General features: G+C 45.7%; 7 non-coding genes across 7 annotated transcripts; 4 read left to right on the top strand and 3 right to left on the bottom strand.

The window, feature by feature from the left end:
• The first annotated feature begins 677 nt into the window (after window positions 1–677).
• TRNAR-ACG (transfer RNA arginine (anticodon ACG)) lies at window positions 678–750 on the top strand. The gene has a single exon. It is a non-coding gene; the product is annotated as a tRNA-Arg (tRNA).
• Window positions 751–1,775: 1,025 nt separating this feature from the next.
• Window positions 1,776–1,882, bottom strand: LOC144764742 (U6 spliceosomal RNA). Its single transcript, XR_013596774.1, has one exon. It is a non-coding gene; the product is annotated as a U6 spliceosomal RNA (small nuclear RNA).
• A 722-nt stretch (window positions 1,883–2,604) lies between these two features.
• On the top strand, window positions 2,605–2,677 carry TRNAR-ACG (transfer RNA arginine (anticodon ACG)). The gene has a single exon. It is a non-coding gene; the product is annotated as a tRNA-Arg (tRNA).
• A 1,025-nt stretch (window positions 2,678–3,702) lies between these two features.
• Window positions 3,703–3,809, bottom strand: LOC144765123 (U6 spliceosomal RNA). Its single transcript, XR_013597136.1, has one exon. It is a non-coding gene; the product is annotated as a U6 spliceosomal RNA (small nuclear RNA).
• A 730-nt stretch (window positions 3,810–4,539) lies between these two features.
• Window positions 4,540–4,612, top strand: TRNAR-ACG (transfer RNA arginine (anticodon ACG)). The gene has a single exon. It is a non-coding gene; the product is annotated as a tRNA-Arg (tRNA).
• A 1,015-nt stretch (window positions 4,613–5,627) lies between these two features.
• LOC144764804 (U6 spliceosomal RNA) lies at window positions 5,628–5,734 on the bottom strand. The gene has a single exon (XR_013596834.1). It is a non-coding gene; the product is annotated as a U6 spliceosomal RNA (small nuclear RNA).
• Window positions 5,735–6,464: 730 nt separating this feature from the next.
• On the top strand, window positions 6,465–6,537 carry TRNAR-ACG (transfer RNA arginine (anticodon ACG)). Its single transcript has one exon. It is a non-coding gene; the product is annotated as a tRNA-Arg (tRNA).
• Window positions 6,538–7,500: the final 963 nt, after the last annotated feature.

Here is a 7,500-nt window from a genome sequence, read left to right as displayed (position 1 = left end):
AGTCTCTAGACATAGGGTGGCCTGGCAGAGATGCTCAGATGGCCAGTAAGCATTCAAATCTGAGCCAATGGGCAAAAATGTATGAAGAGTAGCAATCCATTATTCTTCACTGCATTCGTGGTCCAAGACTTCACACACCGTAAGTATGTAGATTATGCCAGGGTTGCAAAGGCTCATGGTTTGGGCTACAGACAAGGAGCATTGTGACATCACGCTGCCTGTGGAACTTTGATATTAAAGGCGAAACAGCTGCACAGTAGGTTAGGTGAAGTGCTCTGAGTGTGGAAAGGCAGCATGCTTGGGTCCCTGGACAAGGTGAGCCTACGACAAGGTGTCTGAATTTTAACCCCTATTGTAATATTAAACTCCCTTTTGTTGTACCCGCCTACTTACTAAGGAGTTCACAAGCTCAGCCCCACACAGACCTGGAGCTGATTATGTTAACCCAGAGTATTTAAGAAACTGAGCCTGATCTAAAAGATTTTCTCGGATCTAGGACCATTTTGCCTAGCTTTTAGGTCCTTCCTTCTCCTAAAGTCCTTTGTACAACTTAGGAAAACCTCACAGAACAGATTTTCAGGTGGTCAGATGGGTTTCCTTGTGCCTTCACACACACACACACACACACACACGCTTTCTAGCCCTCTTAAGGACAAAAAGATAGGTGCGAATACATAGGGCCAGTGGCGCAATGGATAACGCGTCTGACTACGGATCAGAAGATTGTAGGTTCGACTCCTATCTGGCTCGGAAGGGTTGTAGGTCTCTTTTTCATTATGTTCCTGTGGTATTCTTATTTACCTCAGACTTAATGTAGGTTCAATATTCTCCAGCAGGACTCATCCAGCAGTTGTTCCACGGTAGAGCTGCAGTAATAGGACCACGGCTAGTTAAACGTTTCCCATTTGCTGCTGGACTCTACATGACGGCCGTCACGTGGTGTGCTGCTTTTGTATTTCAACATGGGTCCCTGATTCTCTTAACTACATAAAAAAGCTTGTTGACAAAAGTGTGTGTGCGCGCGAGGGTCTGTGGACGCAGGCAGGTGTGTGCAATTGAATGCTTACCCATTTACATTTGTGAGAGGGACAAACCAACTCCTTGTGGGCTGCAGGCTTACAACTGGTAGCCCCAGTAGCCAGGCAGAACCACAGTTAAGGAGAGAGAGGAAGTTGGTCCATTATTAGAGAAGAACCATGAGCATCTTGCCCTGCTACCTTCTTCCCCTCTCAGCCACGATCGGCCACGATCGGCCAAGACCTCTCTATTAGGGCGGAGGGTGAACATTTCTTGGACCTCAGAAACTTAGGGATGTAGACCCAATATGTCCTCCAAGCGCCTAGAGACCTGGTGCCCAATCTGGCATGGTGTTTTTCAGCATACCCGACCAATCTGGTTGCAAGGCAGATTTTAACAGTACTGCTGAAAAGGGACTCCCAGGCATCCCGGAGGCCATCATTTGCATAGGCCCTGCCCTTCTCTTTATCCTGCTTCCCACAAAGCAACTCATCACTAGCAGCAGTATAGATTTGGAGGTGGTGAAGAATAATGACAGGGAGGCTGAAAAAGAGAAAGAAAAGTCCCAGAAGTCCAGCAGGCTTCCTTGTAAAATGCTGCTGGACATAGAGCGCACCTTCTTTACTGCAAGGCAAATACATTAAAAATGTTGAGGAGAGACAATTTAAAAATACATATTACATGACACAGGACTGGAACCTGCTTTATTATTTCAATAAGTCTTGAAAACAAAGAAGATTTCTCTCCTAAAAGCTGTTAAAAATATGGAACGCTTCACGAATTTGCGTGTCATCCTTGCGCAGGGGCCATGCTAATCTTCTCTGTATCGTTCCAATTTTAGTATATGTGCTGCCGAAGCGAGCACACTTTATTGATGAACTGACAATGTTTATAAACTCTCTAAATCCACAGTCTCTAGACATAGGGTGGCCTGGCAGAGATGCTCAGATGGCCAGTAAGCATTCAAATCTGAGCCAATGGGCAAAAATGTATGAAGAGTAGCAATCCATTATTCTTCACTGCATTCGTGGTCCAAGACTTCACACACCGTAAGTATGTAGATTATGCCAGGGTTGCAAAGGCTCATGGTTTGGGCTACAGACAAGGAGCATTGTGACATCACGCTGCCTGTGGAACTTTGATATTAAAGGCGAAACAGCTGCACAGTAGGTTAGGTGAAGTGCTCTGAGTGTGGAAAGGCAGCATGCTTGGGTCCCTGGACAAGGTGAGCCTACGACAAGGTGTCTGAATTTTAACCCCTATTGTAATATTAAACTCCCTTTTGTTGTACCCGCCTACTTACTAAGGAGTTCACAAGCTCAGCCCCACACAGACCTGGAGCTGATTATGTTAACCCAGAGTATTTAAGAAACTGAGCCTGATCTAAAAGATTTTCTCGGATCTAGGACCATTTTGCCTAGCTTTTAGGTCCTTCCTTCTCCTAAAGTCCTTTGTACAACTTAGGAAAACCTCACAGAACAGATTTTCAGGTGGTCAGATGGGTTTCCTTGTGCCTTCACACACACACACACACACACACACGCTTTCTAGCCCTCTTAAGGACAAAAAGATAGGTGCGAATACATAGGGCCAGTGGCGCAATGGATAACGCGTCTGACTACGGATCAGAAGATTGTAGGTTCGACTCCTATCTGGCTCGGAAGGGTTGTAGGTCTCTTTTTCATTATGTTCCTGTGGTATTCTTATTTACCTCAGACTTAATGTAGGTTCAATATTCTCCAGCAGGACTCATCCAGCAGTTGTTCCACGGTAGAGCTGCAGTAATAGGACCACGGCTAGTTAAACGTTTCCCATTTGCTGCTGGACTCTACATGACGGCCGTCACGTGGTGTGCTGCTTTTGTATTTCAACATGGGTCCCTGATTCTCTTAACTACATAAAAAAGCTTGTTGACAAAAGTGTGTGTGCGCGCGAGGGTCTGTGGACGCAGGCAGGTGTGTGCAATTGAATGCTTACCCATTTACATTTGTGAGAGGGACAAACCAACTCCTTGTGGGCTGCAGGCTTACAACTGGTAGCCCCAGTAGCCAGGCAGAACCACAGTTAAGGAGAGAGAGGAAGTTGGTCCATTATTAGAGAAGAACCATGAGCATCTTGCCCTGCTACCTTCTTCCCCTCTCAGCCACGATCGGCCACGATCGGCCACGATCTCTCTATTAGGGCGGAGGGTGAACATTTCTTGGACCTCAGAAACTTAGGGATGTAGACCCAATATGTCCTCCAAGCGCCTAGAGACCTGGTGCCCAATCTGGCATGGTGTTTTTCAGCATACCCGACCAATCTGGTTGCAAGGCAGATTTTAACAGTACTGCTGAAAAGGGACTCCCAGGCATCCCTGAGGCCATCATTTGCATAGGCCCTGCCCTTCTCTTTATCCTGCTTCCCACAAAGCAACTCATCACTAGCAGCAGTATAGATTTGGAGGTGGTGAAGAATAATGACAGGGAGGCTGAAAAAGAGAAAGAAAAGTCCCAGAAGTCCAGCAGGCTTCCTTGTAAAATGCTGCTGGACATAGAGCGCACCTTCTTTACTGCAAGGCAAATACATTAAAAATGTTGAGGAGAGACAATTTAAAAATACATATTACATGACACAGGACTGGAACCTGCTTTATTATTTCACTAAGTCTTGAAAACAAAGAAGATTTCTCTCCTAAAAGCTGTTAAAAATATGGAACGCTTCACGAATTTGCGTGTCATCCTTGCTCAGGGGCCATGCTAATCTTCTCTGTATCGTTCCAATTTTAGTATATGTGCTGCCGAAGCAAGCACACTTTATTGATGAACTGACAATGTTTATAAACTCTCTAAATCCACAGTCTCTAGACATAGGGTGGCCTGGCAGAGATGCTCAGATGGCCAGTAAGCATTCAAATCTGAGCCAATGGGCAAAAATGTATGAAGAGTAGCAATCCATTATTCTTCACTGCATTCGTGGTCCAAGACTTCACACACCGTAAGTATGTAGATTATGCCAGGGTTGCAAAGGCTCATGGTTTGGGCTACAGACAAGGAGCATTGTGACATCACGCTGCCTGCGGAACTTTGATATTAAAGGCGAAACAGCTGCACAGTAGGTTAGGTGAAGTGCTCTGAGTGTGGAAAGGCAGCATGCTTGGGTCCCTGGACAAGGTGAGCCTACGACAAGGTGTCTGAATTTTAACCCCTATTGTAATATTAAACTCCCTTTTGTTGTACCCGCCTACTTACTAAGGAGTTCACAAGCTCAGCCCCACACAGACCTGGAGCTGATTATGTTAACCCAGAGTATTTAAGAAACTGAGCCTGATCTAAAAGATTTTCTTGGATCTAGGACCATTTTGCCTAGCTTTTAGGTCCTTCCTTCTCCTAAAGTCCTTTGTACAACTTAGGAAAACCTCACAGAACAGACTTTCAGGTGGTCAGATGGGTTTCCTTGTGCCTTCACACACACACACACACACACACACACACACACGCTTTCTAGCCCTCTTAAGGACAAAAAGATAGGTGCAAATACATAGGGCCAGTGGCGCAATGGATAACGCGTCTGACTACGGATCAGAAGATTGTAGGTTCGACTCCTATCTGGCTCGGAAGGGTTGTAGGTCTCTTTTTCATTATGTTCCTGTGGTATTCTTATTTACCTCAGACTTAATGTAGGTTCAATATTCTCCAGCAGGACTCATCCAGCAGTTGTTCCACGGTAGAGCTGCAGTAATAGGACCACGGCTAGTTAAACGTTTCCCATTTGCTGCTGGACTCTACATGACGGCCGTCACGTGGTGTGCTGCTTTTGTATTTCAACATGGGTCCCTGATTCTCTTAACTACATAAAAAAGCTTGTTGACAAAAGTGTGTGTGCGCGCGAGGGTCTGTGGACGCAGGCAGGTGTGTGCAATTGAATGCTTACCCATTTACATTTGTGAGAGGGACAAACCAACTCCTTGTGGGCTGCAGGCTTACAACTGGTAGCCCCAGTAGCCATGCAGAACCACAGTTAAGGAGAGAGAGAAAGTTGGTCCATTATTAGAGAAGAACCATGAGCATCTTGCCCTGCTACCTTCTTCCCCTCTCAGCCACGATCGGCCACGATCTCTCTATTAGGGCGGAGGGTGAACATTTCTTGGACCTCAGAAACTTAGGGATGTAGACCCAATATGTCCTCCAAGCGCCTAGAGACCTGGTGCCCAATCTGGCATGGTGTTTTTCAGCATACCCGACCAATCTGGTTGCAAGGCAGATTTTAACAGTACTGCTGAAAAGGGACTCCCAGGCATCCCTGAGGCCATCATTTGCATAGGCCCTGCCCTTCTCTTTATCCTGCTTCCCACAAAGCAACTCATCACTAGCAGCAGTATAGATTTGGAGGTGGTGAAGAATAATGACAGGGAGGCTGAAAAAGAGAAAGAAAAGTCCCAGAAGTCCAGCAGGCTTCCTTGTAAAATGCTGCTGGACATAGAGCGCACCTTCTTTACTGCAAGGCAAATACATTAAAAATGTTGAGGAGAGACAATTTAAAAATACATATTACATGACACAGGACTGGAACCTGCTTTATTATTTCACTAAGTCTTGAAAACAAAGAAGATTTCTCTCCTAAAAGCTGTTAAAAATATGGAACGCTTCACGAATTTGCGTGTCATCCTTGCGCAGGGGCCATGCTAATCTTCTCTGTATCGTTCCAATTTTAGTATATGTGCTGCCGAAGCAAGCACACTTTATTGATGAACTGACAATGTTTATAAACTCTCTAAATCCACAGTCTCTAGACATAGGGTGGCCTGGCAGAGATGCTCAGATGGCCAGTAAGCATTCAAATCTGAGCCAATGGGCAAAAATGTATGAAGAGTAGCAATCCATTATTCTTCACTGCATTCGTGGTCCAAGACTTCACACACTGTAAGTATGTAGATTATGCCAGGGTTGCAAAGGCTCATGGTTTGGGCTACAGACAAGGAGCATTGTGACATCACGCTGCCTGCGGAACTTTGATATTAAAGGCGAAACAGCTGCACAGTAGGTTAGGTGAAGTGCTCTGAGTGTGGAAAGGCAGCATGCTTGGGTCCCTGGACAAGGTGAGCCTACGACAAGGTGTCTGAATTTTAACCCCTATTGTAATATTAAACTCCCTTTTGTTGTACCCGCCTACTTACTAAGGAGTTCACAAGCTCAGCCCCACACAGACCTGGAGCTGATTATGTTAACCCAGAGTATTTAAGAAACTGAGCCTGATCTAAAAGATTTTCTTGGATCTAGGACCATTTTGCCTAGCTTTTAGGTCCTTCCTTCTCCTAAAGTCCTTTGTACAACTTAGGAAAACCTCACAGAACAGACTTTCAGGTGGTCAGATGGGTTTCCTTGTGCCTTCACACACACACACACACACACACACACACACACGCTTTCTAGCCCTCTTAAGGACAAAAAGATAGGTGCAAATACATAGGGCCAGTGGCGCAATGGATAACGCGTCTGACTACGGATCAGAAGATTGTAGGTTCGACTCCTATCTGGCTCGGAAGGGTTGTAGGTCTCTTTTTCATTATGTTCCTGTGGTATTCTTATTTACCTCAGACTTAATGTAGGTTCAATATTCTCCAGCAGGACTCATCCAGCAGTTGTTCCACGGTAGAGCTGCAGTAATAGGACCACGGCTAGTTAAACGTTTCCCATTTGCTGCTGGACTCTACATGACGGCCGTCACGTGGTGTGCTGCTTTTGTATTTCAACATGGGTCCCTGATTCTCTTAACTACATAAAAAAGCTTGTTGACAAAAGTGTGTGTGCGCGCGAGGATCTGTGGACGCAGGCAGGTGTGTGCAATTGAATGCTTACCCATTTACATTTGTGAGAGAGACAAACCAACTCCTTGTGGGCTGCAGGCTTACAACTGGTAGCCCCAGTAGCCATGCAGAACCACAGTTAAGGAGAGAGAGGAAGTTGGTCCATTATTAGAGAAGAACCATGATCATCTTGCCCTGCTACCTTCTTCCCCTCTCAGCCACGATCGGCCACGATCGGCCAAGACCTCTCTATTAGGGCGGAGGGTGAACATTTCTTGGACCTCAGAAACTTAGGGATGTAGACCCAATATGTCCTCCAAGCGCCTAGAGACCTGGTGCCCAATCTGGCATGGTGTTTTTCAGCATACCCGACCAATCTGGTTGCAAGGCAGATTTTAACAGTACTGCTGAAAAGGGACTCCCAGGCATCCCTGAGGCCATCATTTGCATAGGCCCTGCCCTTCTCTTTATCCTGCTTCCCACAAAGCAACGCATCACTAGCAGCAGTATAGATTTGGAGGTGGTGAAGAATAATGACAGGGAGGCTGAAAAAGAGAAAGAAAAGTCCCAGAAGTCCAGCAGGCTTCCTTGTAAAATGCTGCTGGACATAGAGCGCACCTTCTTTACTGCAAGGCAAATACATTAAAAATGTTGAGGAGAGACAATTTAAAAATACATATTACATGACACAGGACTGG

This window comes from Lissotriton helveticus, chromosome 6 (assembly GCF_964261635.1).
Source record: "Lissotriton helveticus chromosome 6, aLisHel1.1, whole genome shotgun sequence".
Taxonomy (NCBI): domain Eukaryota; kingdom Metazoa; phylum Chordata; class Amphibia; order Caudata; family Salamandridae; genus Lissotriton; species Lissotriton helveticus.
Note: the sequence above shows the minus strand (reverse complement) of the source record. Positions and strands in the feature narration are given on the sequence as shown.